The sequence below is a fragment of the Scyliorhinus torazame genome, chromosome 2 (assembly GCF_047496885.1).
Source record: "Scyliorhinus torazame isolate Kashiwa2021f chromosome 2, sScyTor2.1, whole genome shotgun sequence".
Lineage (NCBI taxonomy): Eukaryota > Metazoa > Chordata > Chondrichthyes > Carcharhiniformes > Scyliorhinidae > Scyliorhinus > Scyliorhinus torazame.
Window position 1 is genome coordinate 270,288,102 of NC_092708.1, and position 24,777 is coordinate 270,312,878.

Below are 24,777 nucleotides of genomic sequence, written 5' to 3' on the forward strand. Positions count from 1 at the left end.
GGTCCCCTACCCCTCTTTCTTGGTTCCCCGCCTGTAATACAAAGAGCCCACTCTACCCTACATTGACCTTATAGCCCGAAAACTCCCAAACTCCCTTAGAGTCTGCATGACCTCCACCATCCCCTCCATTGGATCCGCCACTTACAGCAACAGGTCATCCGCATATAGCGACACCCGATGCTCTTCTCCCCCTCGGACCACCCCCCTCCATTTATTAGGCTCCCTCAATGACATGGCCAATGGTTCGATCGCCAATGCGAACAACAGGGGGGACAGGGGGCACCCCTGCCTCGTCCCTCGGTACAGTCGAAAGTACTCCGACCTCCGCCGGTTCGTCACTACACTCGCCATCGGGGCTCTGTAAAGGAGCTTAACCCAACTGATACACCCTCCCCCGAACCCAAACCTACGCAGCATCTCCCAGAGGTACTCCCACTCTACTCGGTCAAAGGCCTTCTCCGCGTCCATAGCTGCCACTATCTCCGCCTCTCCCTCCTCCGATGGCATCATTATCACGTTTAAGAGCCGCCGCACATTGGTGTTTAGTTGCCTGCCCTTTACAAATCCCGTCTGGTCCTCGTGGATTACCCCCGGGACACAGTCCTCGATCATCGTGGCCAGCACTTTTGCCAGCAACTTTGCATCCACATTGAGGAGCGAGATCGGCCTGTACGATCCACATTGCAGTGGGTCCTTGTCCCGCTTTAGGATCAAAGAAATTGCCGCTTCCGACATTGTTGGGGGCAGGGTCCCCTCCTCTCTTGCCTCATTAAAGGTCCTCACCAGTAGCGGGGCCAACAGGTCAACGTACTTCCTGCAGAACTCCACCAGGAACCCGTCCGGTCCCGGGGCCTTCGCCACCTGCATACTCCCCAAACCCTTGCTCAGCTCCTCCAACCCAATTGGTGCCCCCAAACCAGCCACCTCTTGCTCCTCCACCCTCGGAAATCTCAGTTGATCTAGGAATCGTCTCATCCCCTCTACCCCCGCTGGGGGCTGGGATCTGTACAGCTCTTCATAAAAGGCCTTAAATACCTCGTTTATTCTCGTCGCACTCCGAACCGTGGCTCCCCTTCCATCTTTGACTCCCCCTATTTCCCTCGCTGCCATCCTCTTTCGGAGCTGGTGTGCCAGCATCCGACTAGCCTTTTCCCCATACTCGTAGGTCGCCCCCTGAGCTTTCCTCCACTGTGCCTCCGCCTTCCCTGTGGTCAACAGGTCAAACTCCGTCTGGAGCCGTCGTCTTTCCCCAAGCAATCTTTCCTCCGGGGCCTCGGCGTATCTCCTGTCCACTCTCAAAATCTCCCCCACTAACCTCTCCCTTTCCATACCCTCTGTCTTCTCCCTATGAGCCGGTAGCCATGTAAAATGGCTGCGTTCCGATTAATCTGGCCAAAACCCAGTTTAAAACGGCTAACCCGAAAGACTGCTGGGAAAAGCAGCCAAGAAGACACAAGCAGGCAGCTGCAGACAGTATTGCATATTCGGCTCTGGGAACGTAGCCCAGATCGATACTCAGGGCTACCAACAGCCCATCAACCCAGGTATCTGCAGTTGCATTCAGGACTGTTTCCACCTAATCTACTCAGACATCCACAGTTAAATCGGCTATCCCCGGGAACAATTGCAACATATTAGCAATTGAATACCGGGCCAGACCTGTCGGCGCCTGCAGTGGCCGAAACAAAGACAGGTGAGCGACCACCCCCCCGATCGAGGAATCGCCTCACCATTGGACACATCGACCCCAGAGATTGGGGACAGAATCCAATCACTTGGGACTCAGGGTCAAGGGCCGCCCCGGGAGGCGGGAAGCCCCTGGGCCCTATAAAAGTGAAGGTCCAAGTTCAGATCTCTCTCTCTCTCATCTTCGCCTGCTCGAGACCTTCGCAAGACCAGCCACCGGTATAGTAAGTTTGAATCCAGCGATCGCTATCCGGTAGAGACACCTAGCCAGCAACCTGTAGCAGCCTTTTGAATCCCGCGGGCCAGATTTGATTGGACAAGCCATTCGTTTCCCTGACCTGGTGGGCTCTTCCTAAGTTAAGTATTGGCCAGTAGTGATAGGTTTATTGTATAGAAAGTAGTATTAGGGTATTAATATTGCTTGTTGTATATAATAAATGACCGTTGTTTTAATCCTTACTAAGCGGTGTGCTGTGTTATTAATCATAACCTGAACTTGAACCATGTGGCGCTATCAGAAAGATACCTGGCGACTCATGAGCAAAGGTGACCTAAACAGAGCAAATAGACTAAGGCTAAAAAGAGCAACAAGCCCTAATGGAGATTAGCTCTCCACTGATCACCGCCTTCAACGCCTCCCATACCACCCCCACCTGCACCTCCCCATTGTCGTTGGCCTCCAAGTGCCTTTCGATACACCCCCTCACCTTCCCACACACCACCTCGTCCGCCAGCAGTCCCACATCCAGCCGCCACAACGGGCGTTGGTCCCTCTCCTCTCCCAGCTCCAGTTCCACCCATTGCGGGGCATGGTCCGAAACGGCTATGGCCGAATACTCCGTCCCCTCCACCCTCGGGATGAGCGCCCTACCCAGAACAAAGAAATCTATCCGGGAGTAGGCTTTGTGTACATGGGAGAAGAAAGAAAATTCCCTGGCCTGCGGCCTTGCAAACCGCCATGGGTCCACTCCCCCCATCTGATCCATAAACCCCCTAAGTACCTTGGCCGCCACCGGCCTCTTATCATAGAATTTACAGTGCAGATGGAGGCCATTCGGCCCATCGAGTCTGCACCTGCTCTTGGAAAGAGCACCCTACCCAAGGTCAACACCGCCACCCTATCCCCATAACCCAGTAACCCCACCCAACACTAAGTGCAATTTTGGACACTAAGGGCAATTTATCATGGCCAATCCACCTAACCCGCACATCTTTGGACTGTGGGAGGAAATCGGAGCACCCGGAGGAAACCCACGCACACACGGGGAGGATGTGCAGACTCCGCACAGACAGTGACCCAAGCCAGAATCGAACCTGGGACCCTGGAGCTGTGAAGCAATTGTGCTATCCACAAGGCTACCGTGCTGCCCTCTTTCCAGTCCTTGATTTGGAGCGGTCCAGTGCTGGATCCAACATTGTATTGAAGTCCGCTCCCATTATCAGGCCTCCTATCTCCAGGTCCGGAATGCGCCCCAACTGCGCTTCATGAATCCTGCATCATCCCAGTTCGGGGCATATACGTTTACCAACACCACCCACGTCCCTTGCAGCCTACCGCTCACCATTACATATCGCCCTCCATTGTCCGCATTGTCTTGGCCTCAAATGACATCCGCTTTCCCACCAATATTGCCACCCCTCTATTCTTCGTGTCCAGTCCCGAGTGGAATACCTGTCCTACCCATCCCTTTCTTAACCTGACCTGGTCCGCCACCTTCAGGTGTGTCTCTTGGAGCATGACCACGTCCGCCTTCAGTCCCTTTAAGCCCACTTCACCGGCCCATTCAGGTCCCTCACATTCCACGTTATCAGCCGGATTGGAGGGGCTCTCAACACCCCCCCCCCCCCCCCCAAACTAGCCATCTCCTTTTCTGGGCCAGTCCCGTGTCCACGCCTCCCTCGCCCTCCAGTCCCCCAGACGGGGGACCCCTGTCCCAACCACCTCTTCTGTGTCCCATTCCCTTTCGGCCAGTGCAGCAGCAACCCTTTTTCCCCCCCTCCCCTCCCCCCCGCTAGACCCCGGTCTAGCTTTTTTGCTCCCCCCATGTCACTCCTGTAAGTCAGCTGACGCCTGCTGACCCCGGCTTACCCCGCCGTCCCATTGACCTCCCCGTGTGGGAGTCTCCCAATCAATATGCATTCCTTCGTTCCCCTTCCCGCCTTTCATCCCACGCACGGGGAAAAAAAACGCGCTTTCCAAAGCCCGCTCCGCCCCTCTGCCGCAGCTCCTGTCGTGGCCTTGTCTCTCTCCCCCAGCCCATGTAACATTTCCTCCGCGTGATTGACCCCCTATATACAACAACCATCACACATCAAACCTCAAACATCCCCCCCACCCTCACAAACCCTCAGAGTCCAACTTTTCGGCTTGTACAAAGGGCCACGCCTCTTCAGGCGTTTCAAAGTAATAGTGTTGGCCCTTGTATGTGACCCACAGTCGCGCTGGCTGCAGCATTCCGAATTTCACTTCTTTCCGGTACAACGCCGCTTTGGCCCGGTTGAAACCCACTCTCCGCTTTGCAACCTCCGTGCTCCTGTCCGGGTATATTCGGATCTCTGCATTGTCCCACTTACTGCTCCGCTCCTTCTTGGCCCATCTCAGGACCCACTCTCTGTCCGTGAACCGGTGGAACCTCACCACCATCGCCCTTGGCGGCTCATTTGCCTGGGGCTTCTTCGCCATCACCCGATGTGCCCCGTCCAACTCCAGCAGCCTCGAAGGGGCCTTCGTGCCCATCATCGCCTCGAGCTCGCGTATGCCCCGGCATCGGCCCCCTCCACTCCCTCAGGGAGACCTAGGATTCGCAGATTCTTTCTCCTCGACCTGTTCTCCAGGTCTTCGAGTCTTCCCGCCCACCTCTTGTGTAGCGCCTCGTTCTGCTCCACTCTCACCGCCAGGTCCACGAGCTCGTCCTCGTTCTGACTGACTCTTTTCTGTACCTCCTGGATCTTAGCTTCGTGGGCCTTCTGGGTTATCCAGAGTCCTTCAATTGCCGAAAGCATAGGCGCCAACATCGCCTTGCTCATCTCCTCGTAGCAGCGCTTGATGAACCCTTAGTCCCTGGCCGCCGCCATTTTGTTTTCTTTCCCTCGCTTCTCCCGTTGTTCCAGCGCCGCTCCTTTGGCCGTTACACTTCTGGTCCGTTTCATAGAAGTTGGAGGGGGACCTCTCTCTTCCCTTCCCCACGGGTTGCGTCAAAAAACGGGCTATAAGCAACATGACTTTGCTAAATGGTTGGGTGAACCAGGCTCCAGCTTGAGCACATTTTCTGTATACACAGTGAAGGATTCCTTCATAGATGAGAAAATAGGAGCAGGGGCAGGTATTTCAGCCCTTTGAATCTGCTCAGTCATTCAATATCATGACTGATACTCCACCATACCCCTTACCCCTCAACACCTTTACCATCTAGAAATCTATTTCCTTCTTCAACATATTCAGTGACTTGGCCTCCACTGCCTTCTGTGGTACAGAATTCCACAGGCTCACCATCCTCAGAGTGAAGCTTCTCCTCACCTCATTCCTAAATGACCTACCTCGTATCCTGACTGTGACCTCTTGTTCTAAATCCCCTCTGGAGGAAACAACATTCCTGCATCCAGTCTGTCCAGCACTGTAAGAATTGTATATGTTTTAATGAGATCCCCTCTCACTCTTCTGAACTCCAATGAATACAGGTCTAGTTGACCACATAATCCTCAAAAGACAATGCAACCACCTCTGCAATCAATCTGGTGAACCTTTACTCCACTCCCTCTCTGGCAAGTATATCCTTTCTTTGGCAAAGAGACCACAACAGCACAGTACTCCAGGTCTGGTCTCACCAAAGCCCTGTACAGTTGCAGTAAGGCATCCTTGCTCTTGTACACAAGTCCTCTTGCAATGGATGCCAAGACACCATGTGCCGCCATAATTGTTTGCAGTACCTTTCAGTGACTGGTGTACTAAGACACCCTTTGTACATCAATATTTCCCAATCTACCATTTAAATAATACTGTGCCATTCTGCTTTCCCTACCAAAGTGGATAACATCACATTTATCCACATTATACCGCAACTGCCATGTATTTGCCCACTCACTCAACTTGTTTAGATCACGTTGAAGCCTCGCCACATCCTCCTCACCACTTTCATTCCCACCAAGTTTCACGTTGGCAGCAAACCTGGAAATATTACATTTGGTACCTTATCCAAATCATGTATATTGTGAATAGCTGGTGTCCAGGCACTGGTTCTTGCTGGACTCCACTAGTCACCACCTGCGATTCAGAAAAAGACCCATTTATTCTTACTCTCTTTCCTGTCTAACCAATTCTCAATCCATGCCATTATATTACCCCAATCCCATGTGTTTTGATTTTGCTCACTAATCTCTCATGTGGAACTTTAAAGCTTTCTGACAATCCAAACACACATCCACTGGTTCTCCCTCATTTGTTCTGCTAGTTGTCCAGAAAAAAAAATTCAGCAGGTTTGTCAAACACGATTTCCCTTTCATAAATCCATGCTGATTTTGTCTAATCCCATGATATTTTCAAAGTGTCCAGTATTCACATCCTTTATAATAGATTCTAGAGTTTTCCCTACTACTAATGTTAGGTCAACCTGTAAATCATATTTATCCCTCTCTCCTTTTTTAAATAGAAGAGTTCATTTGCCACCCTCCAGTCCACCGGGGCTGTTCCATAATCTACAGAATTTTGGAAGATAGCAACCGACACATCCATTATTTCCTTGGCCAACTCCTTTAGTACACTGGGATGTATCACTTTTCAGTCCCATCAATTCCTCCAGCACTATTTTTTTAATAATACTAATTTCTTTCAATTCCTCCTTTGCACTAGACCCTTGGTTCCCTAGAATTTCTGGGCAGTTATTTGTGCCTTCCTCCGTGAAGACAGACTAAAGCAGTTGTTCAATTGCTCTGACATTTCATTGTTTTATATTATAAATTCTCTCGTTATGGACTGTATGGGATCTACATTTGTCTTCACTTATCTTTCTTTATGTATACTCACAGAAATTTTTACAATCTGTGTTTATGTCCCTTGCAGGTTTACTCTCACACTCTAAATTCAGTAGAGGACCAAGAGATTGATGAAGAGGGGAAAAATAAACTGCTTTCAATCCTTATGACTCCTCTTTGAATCTAATACTATCTAATACTATCCTTAATTTAGTTTGAGAGTCATGATTGGGCCACTTTTCTTGTTATGTTTTTGCAACAGAAAGGAATGTATAACTGTTGCACTGCATGCATTAGTTCCTTAAATATTAGCCATTACCTATCCACTGTCATGCCTGTTAACAAAGTTCCCCAATCTGTCTTAGCCACTTGCGCCTCATACCTTCGTTGTTTCCTTTCTTTAGATTTAGAACCCTAGTTTCAGATCAGACTACCTCACTTTCCACCCTAATGAAGAATTCTATCATGTTATGGTCACTGTTCGGTAAGGAACCCCACACAAGATTAATCAATCCCTTACTTATTGCACAATACCAAATCTAGGATAGCATGTTCTGTGGTTGGTTCCTCGACATACTGGCCTTAAAACCCCTCTTACTCCAAGAATTCATCCGCCATAGCATTATTGCTAATTTGGTTTTCCAAATCTACATGTAGTTTGAAGTCACCGACAATTATTGCAGCACCCTTGTTGCATGCATCTCTTTTTTTTTTAAAATTATTTTATTTTTTTTAATAAAAAAAGAGTACCCTATTTCTGCTAGCCCTGGTTTCCTCTGCATTCCGCTTTTGCTTTCTACTTCCCAGTCTTTCATTTCCACCTTTGTTTCCCCTCGTGTCTCCACGCTCAGGTTCCCATCCCTCACCACTAGTATAAACCTTCCCCAACAGCACTAGCAAATACCCCAGAGGGGATACTGGCCCCAGTCATGCTGGGGTGCAACCCATCAGGTCTCACCTTCCTCAATTGAGTTCAATGCCTCAAGACTCCAAATCCCTCGTTCCCACACCATCTCTCCAGCCACACGCTAATCTGGTCTATTCTCCTATTCAGACTCTCACTACCACGCGGCTCTGGGAGTAATCCCGAGATTACTACTTTTGAGGGCACGTGGCTCTAGGAGTAATCCTGAGATTACTACGTTTGAGGCCCTGCTTTTTCAATTTATTCCTAACTCCTTATATTCTGGTTTCAGGGCCTCAATCGCTCTTCTTACCCATGTCGTTGGCAATGATATGGATCACAACCTCCCCCTTCAGAATGTCCTGGACCCTGGCACCAGGTAGGCAACCATCCTGGTACCACATCTGCAGAAGCAGTTGAGCCAAGCATGATGCCACAGACTTGGTTCTTGCTGAATTCCCCAGAGGAACCATCTCCCTCAGCAGTGTCCAAAACAGAAAACCTGTTTGAGGGAGGTTGACGCAGGGGAACATCTGCACTACCCACCTAGTGCTTTTATTCTGTCTGGCGATCACCCCTTGCCTTTATGCCTGTGTGCTCTTTATTTGCAGTGACCTATAACACTTGATTGTACGTGTTATCAACAAATACCTCATCCCTGCAAATGTTCCGCAGTGCGGTCACAGCTCCAACTCGGAAACGTGGATTTTGAGTAGCTTCAGCTGAAGATAATTCCTGCACACATGGTCACCCTGGACACTGGAAGTATTCTGAACTTCCTCATCGCGCAAGAGGAGCATTCCACATGGCCGCGGTGCACTGCTATGGCTTATACTTAAATTACTCCCTTTACTTATTCTTCTAGTTTATTGTATATCAAGGACAGTAGAAATACTCACCAGGTTCTACTTACCAAGGCAGTCACTCTTCTTTCAGAGGAAAGATTGAAAATGAAAGGATCATCTCGATCCCTCCTCACCGAACTCCCCAATCACCAAACTCAAAAAGCACTCTACTGCAACCACAGCAGTACTCCCAATGCAGACAAAAGCAATTTTGTGCTCTCTTAACCTAGCTTTTGAAAACCTGCTTAAGTTAGTTACCTAATCAACTTGCTGCAGCTGTACAAGCCCTTTTTTAGAGCTGGATTAAACTCACTTTCTTCCAAACCAAACAACCTTTCGTTAATTGCTAAATTAAAGACAGACTAGACTTTGATACAAATTAACCCTTAAATTCCCTGAATCAGAAAACTGCAGCTTAAGTAGTCTACTGCAACCCACCAGTGCTGATAAATCGGCAAAATCCATACAGGACTTGAATATCGAAACCAAAGCTGCGCCATTGCTCATTTGACATTGTTGGCCTATTCACTAATGTTCCCCTTTAGGAAGTCATAGGTATTTATGTTGCAGCGCTTTATTTTTTTATTAAAATGTATTTTATTACAAACATGTATCAAAACAGGTTATAGCGAATAAACACCCCGGGAAACATGCTTCCCATACATACAGTCTGTACAGATGTTGCCCCATTTTACCCACCCTCTCCCCCGCAACGAACAGCCCCTCAAACACGGTCACAAACATCCCCCACCTTTCCTCAAACCCCTCTGAAGTGCCCCTTAAATCATACTTTATTTTCTCTAATCGCAGGAAGTCGTACAGGTCACCCAACCAAGCCGTTACCCCCGGTGGCGATGCCGACCGCTACTCCAGCAAAATTCACCGCCATGCAATCAGAGAGGCGAAGGCCACGACATCGGCCTTCCTCTTCTCCATGAGCTTAGGCGTCTCTGAAACCCGAAATATCGCCACCAAAGGATCCGGGTCCACCTCCTCCTCCACTATCCTGGCTAAGCACACTCCCGACCAGAATCATCCCAATTTCCCGCATGTGGGCATGATTCGCTGGCCCCCACCCACACCTCTCACACTCATCTGCTACCCCCTGAAAGAACCCACTCATTCTAGCCCGAGTCATATGCACCGTGCACCACGTTAAACTGTATCAGGCTCATCCTTGCACAGGAGGAGGTCCCTTTACCCTACGCAGTGCCTCACTCTATGCTCCCCAATAGATCTCCCCTCCCAACTTCACTTCCCATTTGTCTTGATCTTCACCACCCGCTCGCCTCCCTGCTCCCCCAGCCACTTGTAAATATCCCCAATTCGTCCCTCCCCTTCCACATCCGGAAGCAGCAGTCGCTCCAGCAGGGCGTATCCCGGCAACCTAGGGAGTCCCCTCCAGACTTTTCGGGTAAAGTCCCTAACCTGCAGATACCTGAACTCACTTCCCCTCGGCAGCTCTACCCTCTCCCTCAGCTCCTCCAGACTGGCGAACCCTTCCTCCAAATATAGATCCCTCACCTTGACCAGCCCCACTTCCCTCCACCTCATATACACTATCCATCCCCCTTGGCTCAAACCCATGATTCTCGCACAGCGGCGTTAGAACCGACATTCCTTCCACCCTAAAATGCCTCAACTGATTCCATATCTTCACTGTGGACTGCACCACCGGGCTCCTTGAATACCTACTGAGAGACATTGGCAAAGCTGCCGTCACCATAGCCCTCAAACTAGACCCCTTACTAGATTCCTTCTCCATCCTAACCCACTCTACCCCTGCTCCTTCCCGCCACCACCGCACCTTGGCCACTCGCCACCCAATAATAATGAAGCAAGTTCGGCAACGCCACCCTCCCCCCCCCCCTGCTGCCTCTGTAGCAGAGTCCTCCCCACCCTGTCCGCCTGACAGAAATCAGATTTTCTGGTTATCTATAGATGAGGTAGATAAAAGGTTTAATTAAGAAATCATTTAGAGTAATTGACTAAATCATATAAACCATGAGTGAGAGAATTAATCAGGTAAGACTTAAAATATACATATTTTGCAAGTTGTTTGAGACTGGCCAGAAGCCTGGACAAATCAGTTTCCATGGTAACAGTCAGTCAGGGTCATAATGACTTTTCGAAAACTGTGTTAATCTAATTAATGTTAGAAGCATAATTAGCAAGCTTGGGCATGGAAAATTACAAAATCACAGTTTGGTTGAATTGAGTGAATTATAAATTAGTTGAAGCCAATCACAGCTGTAAAGAAGGTGAAACTTTAAGATAATGATCTTCTTAAAAATCACTTGTCGGAATGGGAAAACCCATTCTGGAATCAATCTATCACTTTCTGAAACCTATGTCTTGCTGCTGCCTTTGCTATCACCATTTTTCTTTTATTTAAAATCAATCCATAATTTTGTACTGTGTAGTATGATTTGAAAAACTACCACAAGTTGCATTTTAAACGCAACCACTGTATTCGCTAAAGACAATCAATCTGACCTAAGTTTGTATTATAACCAAAGAGTTTGCCAGCAGACACTAAAAGCTGACAAATAAAGTGCAACGTAACTTTGCCAAAAAAACACAGCCTGAATTTCTGTTATTTGGGAACCAAGAAGGGATAACGCATATCCAGGGTTCCGAATAGACACAGAGATCCATCAGCGCAGCCTGAATTTCTGTTATTTGGGAACTAAAAAGGGGTAACGCATATCCAGGGTTCCGAATAGACACAGAGATCCGTCACCGCCCATACAAAGTCACAAATGATCGTGTCCATTTTCCGAAAAAAGGCCTTTGGTATAAAGATTGGGAGAGCTTGAAAAATAAACAAGAACCTCAGCAGAATGTTCATTTTCACCACTTGGACCCTCCCTGCCAGCGTTAAGTGCAGTGTATCCCACCTCTTATGATCCTCCCTAACCTCCTCCACAAGCTTTGTTAAGTTCCACTTATGGAGTCCCGTCCATTCCCTCGCTACCTGAATCCCCAAATACCTAAACCTATCCCTCGCTCCATAAATAGCATCCCCCTAAATTAGCCCACTGTGCCAGCTCATTCTCCGGGAGAACCTCACTTTTCCCTACATTCAGCTTGAGAACCCTCCAAACCTCCCCAGCAGGCCCATAATCCTTCCCATACTCTCCAGCGGATACGAAACATACAGCAAGAGGTCATTGGCATAGAGTGACACACTATGCTCCCTCGGTTCCCTCATAAACCCCCGCCCCTCTGCTGACCCCCTGAGAGCCATTGTCAATGGCTCTATGGCCAGCGCAAACAGCAGCAGTGACAGCGGGCACCCCTGCCTCATACCCCAGTGTAAGTCAAAGCTTTGTGAGCTCATATCATTCATCCTCACCCTCGCCCTTGGTGCCACATACAGCAAACATCCCCATGCCACAGATTTCGGCCCAAACCCAAACCTTCCCAAAACCTCAAACAAATACCGCCACTCCACCCGATTAAATGCCTTCTCTGCGTCCATGGACACCACCACCTCCGGTACCAGAGCCCCCGACAGATTCATCACCACATTCAACAGCCATCTTATATTACTCGCGAACTGCCAGCCCTTCACGAAGCCCGTTTGATCTTCTGCTACCACCCCAGGGGGACACTCCTCCATCCTCCCCGCCAACACTTTCACATCCATGTTCAATAGTGATATGGGCCTATACGACCCATATTCCACGAATTATTTTTCTGAATTAGTGTGAGTACTGCCTGCGTCATCGTCTCCGGCAACGCCCCCTTCTCCTGTACTTCATTAAATACCCCAGATGTGGTGCCAGGACCGTTGCAAATTCCTTATAGAATTCCTCCGGGTACCCATCCGGCCCAGGGGCCTTCCCCGACTTCATACCCCTGATACAATCCAGCATCTCCCTCAGCCCCAGGGACTCCTCCTCTTTGCTTCCTCCACTTGGGGAAATTCCAGCTTGTCCAGAAACCGCCCATGTGCCACTCCTCTCCTCCTGGATCTGCTTCATAAAGTCCCTGGTGGTACTCTCTAAATGCCTCATTTATCTTCCCTGGCTCTGACACCACATCCCCAGCCCGGATCTTCATTATCTCCCTGGACACAGCCTGCCCCTGCAGCTGGTGCACCAGCAAGCGAGTTTCAGCACTTTATCATGGTTATCTAGATGCACCATCGTTGAATTTATGAACTTGGCAGCTCACACAGTTGAGTTCAGTTTTAATGGCACCATGTATGCGCAAAGATAGTGTTGCCATGGGATCCCCTCTAGTTTCAACTCTCACAAACATAGGGTTCCATGAGAAACTTAACTTTGATGAAATGACATCTAACCTCCTATCTCTTGCATTTTTCCGATATGTGATTGATATGTTTGTTATATTTAAATCTGCAACTGCATGTAATAATTTACTGACTTGTCTTAATGGGCTCCAACTTGCTATCAAATTCACCTTTGAAATGGAGCAATGAAATGAACTCCATTTCCTTGATGTACTAATTGAGAAATCTGCCAGGGAGTTCTCTATCATGCTCTACTGCAAGCTTACCTTCATCGGTCAATACACACGTTAGGATTCATACAGTTCCACATGCTACAGGTTTGGTATTCTCGGCAACCTCTTAAATAGGGCAGTTAGTCCATGCAGGCTTGATGCTGAAATAGGGTACATCAGACGCATTCCACTGGATAATGGTGACCCTGATCGGGTCATTTTGCTTTGTACGTTATGCAAGCTCATGAATAGGCCTAAGCCTATCACTTTCAGCCTGCAAAAGTGTCCAGTCTACCTCAGATTGACGGCAATCGGAAAGGGCAAGGTTTCCCAAAAATTTGAGCAACAGGTGAAGCTAGCCGTTTCACCCTGCTATCACGCAACACGAGTGATATTCTCCACTAACAGGGTGCTGCCGTCAAACTAAAAAAGCGTTCTGCCCAACACACAAATAAGTAATGTGGTGTATGAATTTCAGTGCCAGAGATGTGAAGTATGTAGACCAAACGTCCCAAAGACTGGCAGATTGTATTGAACAGCATGTTCCTTCTGCTGTTCACAGCAGGCAAGGTACAGACCGTACCCAACCACCCTGTACTTGCAAAACTCAAAAAACACTGTCCAACATTAGATGTGATTCTGCGATTCGACAACACCTACTAAATAATCCTCAGTGTGCTAAGAATTACACTGACAACCAATTAAGATAGTCAGTCGGGCTTGCAGTTAGATGTATGTGCGCGCACTGGAAGCTATGGGCTGGATTCTTCCGCCCCACGTTCTTCACGGGCAGGACATGGACCATGTAAAGGTCTATTGACCTCAGGTGGGAATTTCCGGTCGGCAAGAGAATCCCGCCCTACATACATTAATACACTGTTCTTTGCAGACAGAAAGGACATGTGCTCACTTTACATCTGTTTCAGTTAAAAATAAATGACAGCTAATCACTGGTTCATTCCTCTGGGCATTGTCTTGACCAATCCAGTATTGAGTTAAGTGGCAAGCAACATTCAGGCCACAGATGCCAGGCAATGTCTAACTTCAAAAAGAGAACCTAACTACTCCCCTTGATATTCAAGAGCATTACCATTACCATCCTGGTGGTCAGCACTGACCAGAAACTTAATGGAAACTGCGGCTTTCAGGCCAGACAAGCCATTGGGTACCTTGCTGAAAATAACATACCTCTGGTGTTATAACTGGAATGGATGATCCCAGAATGGAACCTTGGCTCAAAAGGCCATCTGCAGGATTCTCTGTCAGCGGGATACTCCGCTTTGCCGTCAGCGCAACCATACCACGGGTTTCCCGACGGTGTGGGGTGGCCACAATGGGAAACCTCATTGATGGGCTGCGGGAACGGAGAATCCCGCTGCGGGTGGGGTCGCGCCATAAAACGGGGCTGGTGGGACAGAGAATCCCACCCCTTAACATTTACTTATTTTTTATAGCGTGGAGCAACAGAGCCATAAGACCACTAATTGTGGGGAAAAAACTTAATTAAACATGAAAAGCTTATGATACAATACTCCTTCACTCTCCACTTAGCTTCACAAATATACACAGATTTTAAGGTTAATATGGTTACAAAGTATATCTTAAGCTACAATGGCTCGGTAACACAAAGTTCCTTTAACACAGGCTTGGCTGTGGCAAAAAACACACTCCGTTCTGAACCCAAGTGAATGATGCCTGTGAATTTCTCAGAATCCCCACCCAGATGATCTTTTTACCATAGTAAGAAGTTTTACAACACCAGGTTAAAGTCCAACAGGTTTGTTTCGATGTCACTAGCTTTCGGAGCGCTGCTCCTTCCTCAGGTGAATGAAGAGGTATGTTCCAGAAACATATATATATATATATATATATATATATATATATAGACAGATTCAAAGATGCCAGACAATGCTTGGAGTGCGAGTATTAGCAGGTGATTAAATCTTTACAGATCCAGAGATGGGGTAACCCCAGGTTAAAGAGGTGTGAATTGTGTCAAGCCAGGACAGTTGGTAGGATTTCGCAGGCCAGATGGTGGGGGATGAATGTAATGCGACATGAATCCCAGGTCCCGGTTGAGGCCGCACTCATGTGTGCGAAACTTGGCTATAAGCTTCTGCTCGGCGATTCTGCGTTGTCGCGCGTCCTGAAGGCCGCCTTGGAGAACGCTTACCCGGAGATCAGAGGCTAAATGCCCTTGACTGCTGAAGTGTTCCCCGACTGGAAGGGAACATTCCTGCCTGGTGATTGTCGCACGATGTCCGTTCATTCGTTGTCACAGCGTCTGCATGGTCTCGCCAATGTACCACGCTTCGGGACATCCTTTCCTGCAGCGTATGAGGTAGACAACGTTGGCCGAGTCGCACGAGTATGTACCGCGTACCTGGTGGATGGTGTTCTCACGTGTAATGGTGGTATCCATGTCGATGATCTGGCACGTCTTGCAGAGATTGCCATGGCAGGGTTGTGTGGTGTCGTGGTCACTGTTCTGAAGACTGGGTAGTTTGCAGCAAACAATGGTTTGTTTGAGGTTGCGCGGTTGTTTGAAGGCAAGTAGTGGGGGTGTGGGGATGACCTTGGCAAGATGTTCATCTTCATTGATGACGTGTTGAAGGCTGTGAAGAAGATGTCGTAGTTTCTCCGCTCCAGGAAAGTACTGGACGACGAAGGGTATTCTGTCGGTTGTGTCCCATGTTTGTCTTCTGAGGAGGTCGGTGCGGTTTTTTGCTGAGGCGCGTTGGAACTGTCGATCGATGAATCGAGCGCCATATCCCGTTCGTACGAGGGCATCTTTCAACTTCTGTAGATGTCTGTTACGCTCCTCCTCGTCTGAGCAGATCCTGTGTATACGGAGAGCTTGTCCATAGGGGATGGCTTCTTTAATGTGTTTAGGGTGGAAGCTGGAGAAGTGGAGCATCGTGAGGTTATCCGTGGGTTTGTGGAAAAGCGAAGTGCTGAGGTGACCGTCCTTGATGGAGACGAGTGTGTCCAAGAATGCAACTGATTTTGGAGAGTAGTCCATGATGGTTGGATGGAACTTATTGATGTCATCGTGTAGTCGTTCCAGTGATTCTTCGCCGTGGGTCCAAAGGAAAAAAATGTCATCGGTGTATCTGGTGTATAACGTCGGTTGAAGGTCCTGTGCGGTGAGTAGGTCTTGTTCAAACTTGTGCATGAAGATATTGGCGTATTGGGGTGCGAATTTGGTCCCCATGGCTGTTCCGTGTGTCTGGATGAAGAACTTGTTGTCGAAGGTGAAGACGTTGTGATCCAGAATGAAGCGGATGAGTTGCAGAATTGCGTCTGGAGATTGGCAGTTGTTGATGTTGAGTACTGAGGCTGTTGCAGCAATGTCGTCGTCATGGGGGATGCTGGTATAGAGTGCCGAGACGTCCATTGTGACGAGGAATGTTCCTAGTTCAACTGGTCCATGGGTGCGGAGTTTCTGTAGGAAGTCCGTCGTGTCGCGACAGAAGCTGGGCATACCTTGTACAATGGATTTCAAGATGCCCTCGATGTAGCCAGAGAGGTTCTCACACAGGGTCCCATTGCCTGAAACGATAGGACGGCCTGGTGTGTTGGCCTTGTGTATTTTCGGTAGGCAGTAGAGATCTCCAATGCGGGGAGTACGTGGGCTGAGAGCACGTAGTGTGCTCTGAAGATCTGTATCCAAGGTCTTGATCAGTCTGTTAAATTGGTGGATGTGTTCCTTTGTCGGATCTGCGGGTAACTGGCTGTAGTGTTCTTGGTTGTTGAGTTGTCGGTATACTTCTTTGCAGTAGTCCGTTCTGTTCAGTATGACAGTGGCCCCTCCTTTGTCTGCTGGTTTGATGACGATGCTGCGGTTGGTCTTGAGAGCGCGGATGGCATTGCGTTGTGCTTGGGTGACGTTCGGGGCTGTCTTGTGAATGCGACTGATGAATCTGGCATTGACGCGACTCCTGGCGGCGTGAGCATACATGTCGAGTCTAGGGCAGCGGCCTTCCGGAGGGGTCCAATTCGACTCTTTCCTCTTCGGTTGCCGCACCGCAGATCTCTCGGTCTGCTGTTCTGGTTCATTGATAGTCTGCTTGGGTTCGCTGTTGGCCTCTTGGGTCTGTGGAAGAATTCCCGGAGCCTCATTCGCCTGATGAATTCCTCCGTGTCTGCCGCAAGACTGATGGGGTCCATTTTGGTGGGGTTGCAGAAATTGAGCCCTCTGCTGAGGACTTTGATTTCGTCTGGTTGAAGGGTGTAGTCTGACAAGTTGACAATAGATTTCCCTGTATTGTTTTCTACTGTGGTACCGGGGGTGGCTTGTTGCTGCTGGTGGCGATGCCGAGTTTCTCAAGCTTCCTGTTCTTAATATGCATATAGGTGGCATAGTATTGTTGTCTATCTGTTTGGCGGTGTTCCGCAGCTGGTCTGCTGTGTCCTGAGCGCAGGTTGAGAATATGGCCTCTATCTTGGTTTCCAGGTTGCAGCGTCTGCTGTAGAGCTGGTTAACGAGGTGGTTGAGGAGTGTGAGAGAGGTGCGACGGCAGAGTCTCTCAGCGTAGTCTGTGTTGTAGGTCGACTTGAGTGGGTTTGTGATCTGTAGCACTTTCGGGATCTTGTATCTTTGTAGAAACTTAATGCCAGTGTCTACATGCGCGATCTTCCTGGAGATCCTCTCCACTTTGAGCCGGCAGTTTGCGGTGTCGATGGTAGCCATGATGTGGAGATGCCAGCGTTGGACTGGGGCGAGCACAGTAAGAAGTTTTACAACACCAGGTTAAAGTCCAACAGGTTTGTTTCGATGTCACTAGCTTTCGGAGCGCTGCTCCTTCCTCAGGTGAATGAAGAGGTATGTTCCAGAAACATATATAGACAGTTACAAAGATGCCAGACAATGCTTGGAGTGCAAGTATTAGCAGCTGATTAAATCTTTACAGATCCAGAGATGGGGTAACCCCAGGTTAAAGAGGTGTGAATTGTGTCAAGCCAGGACAGTTGGTAGGATTTCGCAGGCCAGATGGTGGGGGATGAATGTAATGCGACATGAATCCCAGGTCCCGGTTGAGGCTGCACTCATGTGTGCGAAACTTGGCTATAAGCTTCTGCTCGGCGATTCTGCGTTGTCGCGCGTCCTGAAGGCCGCCTTGGAGAACGCTTACCCGGAGATCAGAGGCTAAATGCCCTTGACTGCTGAAGTGTTCCCCGACTGGAAGGGAACATTCCTGCCTGGTGATTGTCGCACGATGTCCGTTCATTCGTTGTCACAGCGTCTGCATGGTCTCGCCAATGTACCACGCTTCGGGACATCCTTTCCTGCAGCGTATGAGGTAGACAACGTTGGCCGAGTCGCACGAGTATGTACCGCGTACCTGGTGGGTGGTGTTCTCACGTGTAACGGTGGTATCCATGTCGATGATCTGGCACGTCTTGCAGAGATTGCCATGGCAGGGTTGTGTGGTGTCGTGGTCACTGTTCTGAAGGCTGAGTAGTTTGCTGCAAACAATGGTTTGTTTGAGGTTGCGCAAGTAGTAGGGGTGTGGGGATGACCTTGGCAAGATGTTTATCGTCATTGATGACGTGTTGAAGGCTGTGAAGAAGATGTTGCAGTTTCTCCGCTCCGGGAAAGTACTGGACGACGAAGGGTATTCTGTCGGTTTTACCATGGGCCACCTTGTCTCTCCGAACTTCAGCTTCCTTTCTCCACGAGTGATTTCAAATTCAACTTTTAACAAATACACTGTCAATCTTCTTTAAAACAATGATATCTCTCATCTGCTTCCATTAAGGTTTCGCTTTTAGGTTTTCTTTGCCTCCCAGATTTTCTCACAATCTCAGAAATCCAGCCACCGATCTTCATGCTTATTTCAAATAAGTTCTCCCAACTGTAGTAGTCTCCCAAACTCAAAAATCACTTCAGATATCTTCCTGGCATCTTTTTTCTCAGCACAGCCCATCTTTACACAACAGTTTTCTGTTCCACCTTCAACCTCAGGCTTCTTAGAAACGTCTTTTCATTCTCTGGTTTCCTTAAATAGCTGGACATTAGCTCTCTGCACTTGTTTTCTTAACTGTCACTTCATGGTATGGCTTTTATTACAGCAAAGCAGAGAGAGAGGTTCCTTCACTAGGCGTATAAACCAACTGCAAATATATTTGAGCTAAAACAAAAGTTAAAAAGACTTTCTACCTAAAAAGAGCCCCTGGTTGCTAAGCAACGACATTTCCTACCTTTTATTTATTCTCCAAACCGTAACTTCTCAAAAGCACAACAGAAGCACAGTTTGAAGTGAAACCAAAACCCACCACAAACATCTTTGCCCAGCAGGAACCCAAGTACAGGTTTACCCTTCTTTCCATTCCTTTGCATTTAATCATACAAATTATAAATCCTTTAAAAGTACCTTTATTACTCCTAACACCTGACTCACCAAACCCTTTCCACCATCTACAAAGTACAAGTCAGCCACATGATGGAATGCCCCTGGATGAATGCTCCTAACCCCTCACACAGCTCAATACCATCCTAGACAAAGCAGCCACCACTTTATTCATCAAATTAGAGAAGGGCAGGTAGCACTACTGTGAAATTACATTCACTCCTCCCACCACTGAGTGTACCATTTGCAAAATGTATTGCAGCAACTCTCATCCACTCCTTTTACAGCACCTTCCAAACTTGTGACCTCAACCACCTAGAAGAACAGGGGTTCTTCCACAGAAGCACAGGAACACCAACACCTTCATTCTGACTTGGAAACATAATTACTATTCCTTGACTGATGCTGGGTCAAAATTCTAGAACGTCCTACCTAAGGGCACTGTTCGTGTACCTATACACTAGGATTGCAACAGTTCAAAAAGATGGCTCACAGCCGCCTTCAAGAGAAATTAATACTTGCCTTACAGCAACACCTATATCTCATGAATAAATTAAATGCAACTCACTGCACTGCTAACCTCTTCCAAGTCTTAATAATAATCTTTATTGTCACAAGTAGGCTTACATTAACACTGCAATGAAGTTACTGTGAAAAGCCCCTAGTCACCACCTCTCGGGTACACGGAGGGAGAACTCAGAATGTCCAATTCACCCAACAAGCATTTCTTTCGGGACTTGCGGGAGGAAACCAGAGCGCCCAGAGGAAACGCACGCAGACACGGGGAGAACGTGCAGACTCCGCACAGACAATGACCCAAGCCAGGAATCGAACCTGGGACCCTGGCACTGTGAAGCTACAATGTTAACCACTGTGCTACCGTGCCACCCAGGTGGCCTGCTCGGAACTTTGCGGCTCGAGTGTAACCAGCTCCTGAAATCTGGGATCCAGGACATTCATCCATCTGACAGCGAATCAGCTTCACTTCCAGCTCATAAATCCATAGCTTGAGTTCCACCAGCTGGTGGCACTGCCTGCATACATAAACAGACATATGAAGCATCCTGAATTGGAGGGCCTGCCACTTGCAATGAAGAGGAATTCCATTGGTTTTTGCTTCTTGGAGAGCAGGCAGCAGGAAAGAGAGACACACTGACTTCAATCAGCAGGTAATCTTGCACCTGGTTTAATGATGTACTTTGCAAAAAACTCGGAAAATACACAAGCTTTTTACTGACATCTACACCTCCCAAAAGCAGCAGTATTGATAGCTCTTTTCCAAATAAAAACTCCCCCCCCCCCCCCCAAGGCTAATTCTTGAGCATTACTTTCTGGCTTTCAGGGGCTCCATTTCATTTTCTCTAACACTTTTAATTGGGTGATGCAACCACATAGTATTTAAATAGATAAGTTAATATAAATAATGATGTGGAGATGCCGGCGTTGGACTGGGGTGAGCACAGTACGAAGTCTTACAACACCAGGTTAAAGTCCAACAGGTTTGTTTCAAACACTAGCTTTCAGAGCACTTTCACCTGAGGAAGGAGCAGTGCTCCGAAAGCTAGTGTTTGAAACAAACCTGTTGGACTTTAACCTGGTGTTGTAAGACGTCTTACTGTAATATAAATAACAAATGGAAAGACCCTACATGGAAAATAATCACAGGCAAACATTGTCCAAATTGACCATTTTCAGCACAGAACAAAAGGAAATTCTAAGATATGAACAAACTTGAATTTGAACAGCACCTGTCACAACCTCGGAGTCCCAAAGTGCTTTACAGTCAATGCAGTGCCTTGGAACTGTGATCGCTGTTCTAAAAGAAAAAAACCCACTCAGTTTAGCTCCCACCAGCAGAACATTTATAATGACTATATTCTGTTTTTAGGATGTAGTTTCCCAAATGGGATAGTGAAGAAATAATTGTGGATGGCACTTGGTGATGCCACCATCCTTTCATCTCATGGCCTATATTTCAATCTGGTCCAGGGTTATGGGCGAGATACTTTATTTTTAAACCCCACCCCCAAGCTTGAAGGATTCTACATGAAACAATACTTGGAGAGCCTTAAACCCAGTTCTCACCGGGCTTGGGACCCACCAGGCATACAAATGCAGCCCCAGATGGTCAACCTCAATCTGACAGGCAATGCAAATGGCCAATGTGCAAAATGGAACGGTCATATTGTGCCAATAGATATCCATCTTCATTTGGGACAAGGTGGTGGGTGGCTGCTTGATGTGTACCCAACCTGGACACCAGCCTGAAATGAGAAAAGGCTCCATTCCATCAACACTGACACTGTTCAATTACATGGAAAACAATAGTGAGTAAGTGTCAGAAATGTTCTTTGGGAAACTTCACGTAAATTGTGAAGCCGACGAAGTCCGCCATGACCTTTGGGAGTTTAGATGGGATGGGGTTGCATCTGCTGGGATGAGGGGTTGTTGGAGAGTTTGCGTTGAGGAATGTGCTGGGGTTGGAGTGGCGAGTGGGACCGAGTGTTCGGTTAAAGTTACGAGTTCTGGGGGGGGGGACCCGGGAACTTGGTGAGACTCAGACTCGCAACAGAGCGAGTGCTTCCTATTCACACTGCCGCACACTCACTCCTTCCTCCCCATCCATCTATATAATCCCTCCCCCCGGCCGCCATCCTTACCTAACGGCCACCGACGATCACTCAGCGTCCGCTCGGCCCGTTACCCGCCGGCTCTCGCGGTAGTAGCGCGTGCCCGACCACGTGGTATCCTAGCCACCAGCCCCCTCCCCCGCGCGCCCCGCCCCCCCCCCCCCTCACCCAGTTGGACTCGCTGACCCAAGCCCACTGCATGGAACCCAATCAGCGCCGCCAGCGGGGAACGCGGCTACGTGATTGGTTTGTGGTGTTTCTCCTGAACCGCTGATTGGCCTGGACCATCTTGGTCGCCAATATTCATCAATGGGGCCTTGTTTTTTTTTTAATAAACATTTTATTGAGGTATTTTTGGTATTATAACAACAAAATAAACAATGTAACTATGAAACTATAAACATAATGCAAAAGCTTACAGGTCCCACCTTTATGAACCCCCTATGTTCTATGTTCTAAGCTGAACTAACCCACCTCCCCCCCCCCCCACTCTGCTGACGATTAATTTTCCACGAAGAAGTTGACGAACGGCCAGAGACCATCCTCGATCTCTCCTCCCAGCTCCTCCTCCCACTTGCGCTACAGCTCCTCGGTGTGCATCTCCTCTGATCCCATAAGTTCCTTGTAAATGTCAGAGATGCTCCCTTCTCCTACCCACCCTCTGAAAACTACCCTGTCCTGAATCCCCCTTAGCGGTAGGAGAGGGGAGGTTGACACCTGTTTACGTAGGAAGTCCCGCACCTGCAGATACCTGAATTTGTTTCCCCGCGCCAACCCAAACTTCTCCTCCAGCACCCTCAAACTCGGAAAGCTCCCCTCTATAAACATAGCCCACATCCTCTCAATCCCTGCTCTCCGCCATATCCGGAACCCCCCATCCTTACTTCCCAGGACAAACCTGTGATTAATACAGATTGGGGACCAGACCGATGCTCCCTCTGCTCCCACATGCCTCCTCCATTGCCCCCAGACTCTCAGGGCCGCCACCACCATGGGACTGGTGGAGTACCGTGCCGGCGGGAATGGCAGAGGTGCAGTTACCAATGCCCCCAGACTGCCCTTGCATGAAGCCGCCTCCATACGCTCCCATGCCGACCCCTCCCCCACCACCCACTTCCTGATCATGGCTATATTCACTGTCCAGTAATAGTTACTAACATTTGGCAGCGCAGCCCGCCCTCTCCCCGACTCCGCTCAAGCATTACCTTCCTTACTCGCGGGGTCTTGCCCGCCCAAACGAAGCCAGTGATCACTTTGTTGACCCATTTAAAAAAGGACCGCGGAATAAAGATGGGGAGACATTGAAACATGAACAGGAATCTCGGGAGGACCGTCACCTTCACCATCTGCACCCTGTTGCTCTCTTTGGTTGGCTCTGAATATGGCGGTCAATATGGTCGCTTTCCTATTGATTGCATCCAATAAAAGGGGTGGGTGCCCTGATGGCTGGGCGTGTCCTAGGTGGCCTGCTTTGTTTTGGTCTCCTCTGGCGCCGGGGTGTCTGCCTTAGTATCGGTTACTCAAATGTTACTCTTTTGTTCCCAGAGATGGGCCATTAGTATGCTAATGGGCCTACTGTTTTGGTCTTGTCTGGGAGCTGCGGCTCCAATATACAGACAAGCTCTGAACCTGCTTGTTTTCTCAGCATTGTCCATTTTCCCTGCAATCTTTGCAAAGTGTCCATTTTGTAATCGGGGAGTGGCCATCCCAGATGGCTACACATCCTCCTTGTGATCCTCAACGAGAAGCGTGGAGGATCACATTACCACGTCGTCTTCGTTCTCTGACCAAGCTGGGCACCCATAAGCACTTCACAGGCTCTTCACTGCTCTGTCCTATGAATTGCAACTTTGCCTAAGTTATTTTATATACATACATCATTATAAAGCTCTACGGGGCGCTATGACATTCAGGCATGCATTACAAAATAAAAACTGGAACCTCTAACTATCCTAAATAAACTATCCTTACTTAAACAATCAATGATAATCTGCAACATTTTAAACTGTACAAATAGCAGTAACACAGGTCTCCCTGGCTTGGCAGTCAAGCACAGAGGTTTAAATTTCTTTATTAAACGAACAAAACACACAAAAAAACGGATACATTTTAGTTCACTTAAAGGGTTGGGGTGTTTGTTGGAGTCCGAAAATAGGGGATCTAAATAGGGGATACCGGAGTGCGGTTGCAGGAGGCTCTCCTCCGCCATTTTCTGAGTCTAAGTGTTTACACAACACTGCAGAGTATCGCCAGTACTAAGAGTGCTTCTACAATGTAAGATAGTGAATACCAGATGATGAACTTGTCACACCAGGTCGGTGTATCGGTAACTGTCTCACGGGTAACTATCTCGGGGTTAACTATCTCGGGGTACAGTGTATGGCAGGGGTGGAAATCATTCACGGCCTGTGTGGTAGGGGTCAGGGGGGTAGCGTCTGCGCGCAACTGAAGGGATCCCGCTAAGATCCAGGTTATGGGCAGCACGGTAGCCTTGTGGATAGCACAATTGCTTCACAGCTCCAGGGTCCCAGGTTCGATTCTGGCTTGGGTCACTGTCTGTGCGGAGTCTGCACATCCTCCCCGTGTGTGCGTGGGTTTCCTCCAGGTGCTCCGGTTTCCTCCCACAGTCCAAAGATGTGCGGGTTAGGTGGATTGGCCATGATAAATTGCCCTTAGTGTCCAAAATTGCCCTTAGTGTTGGGTGGGGTTACTGGGTTATGGGGATAGGGTGGCGGTGTTGACCTTGGGTAGGGTGCTCTTTCCAAGAGCCGGTGCAGACTCGATGGGCTGAATGGCCTCCTTCTGCTCTGTAAATTCGATGATAATCTATGAAAAAACATGTTCATCTTTCCTTTTTTCTGTCTTCTTCCTTTTCTTCCTCTGGGGTTCCTGAGGTTCCGGAGTTCTATGCACACAAG

General features: G+C 48.5%; 1 long non-coding RNA gene across 1 annotated transcript in view; it reads right to left on the bottom strand.

Moving 5' to 3' along the window:
• LOC140407880 (uncharacterized) overlaps positions 1-21,043 on the bottom strand; it is a 35,192-nt gene extending 14,149 nt beyond the window's left edge. Inside the window, exon 1 of the long non-coding RNA XR_011939854.1 lies at positions 20,978-21,043. This is a non-coding gene — a long non-coding RNA (uncharacterized lncRNA). The remainder of the gene's footprint in view (positions 1-20,977) is intronic.
• Positions 21,044-24,777: the final 3,734 nt, after the last annotated feature.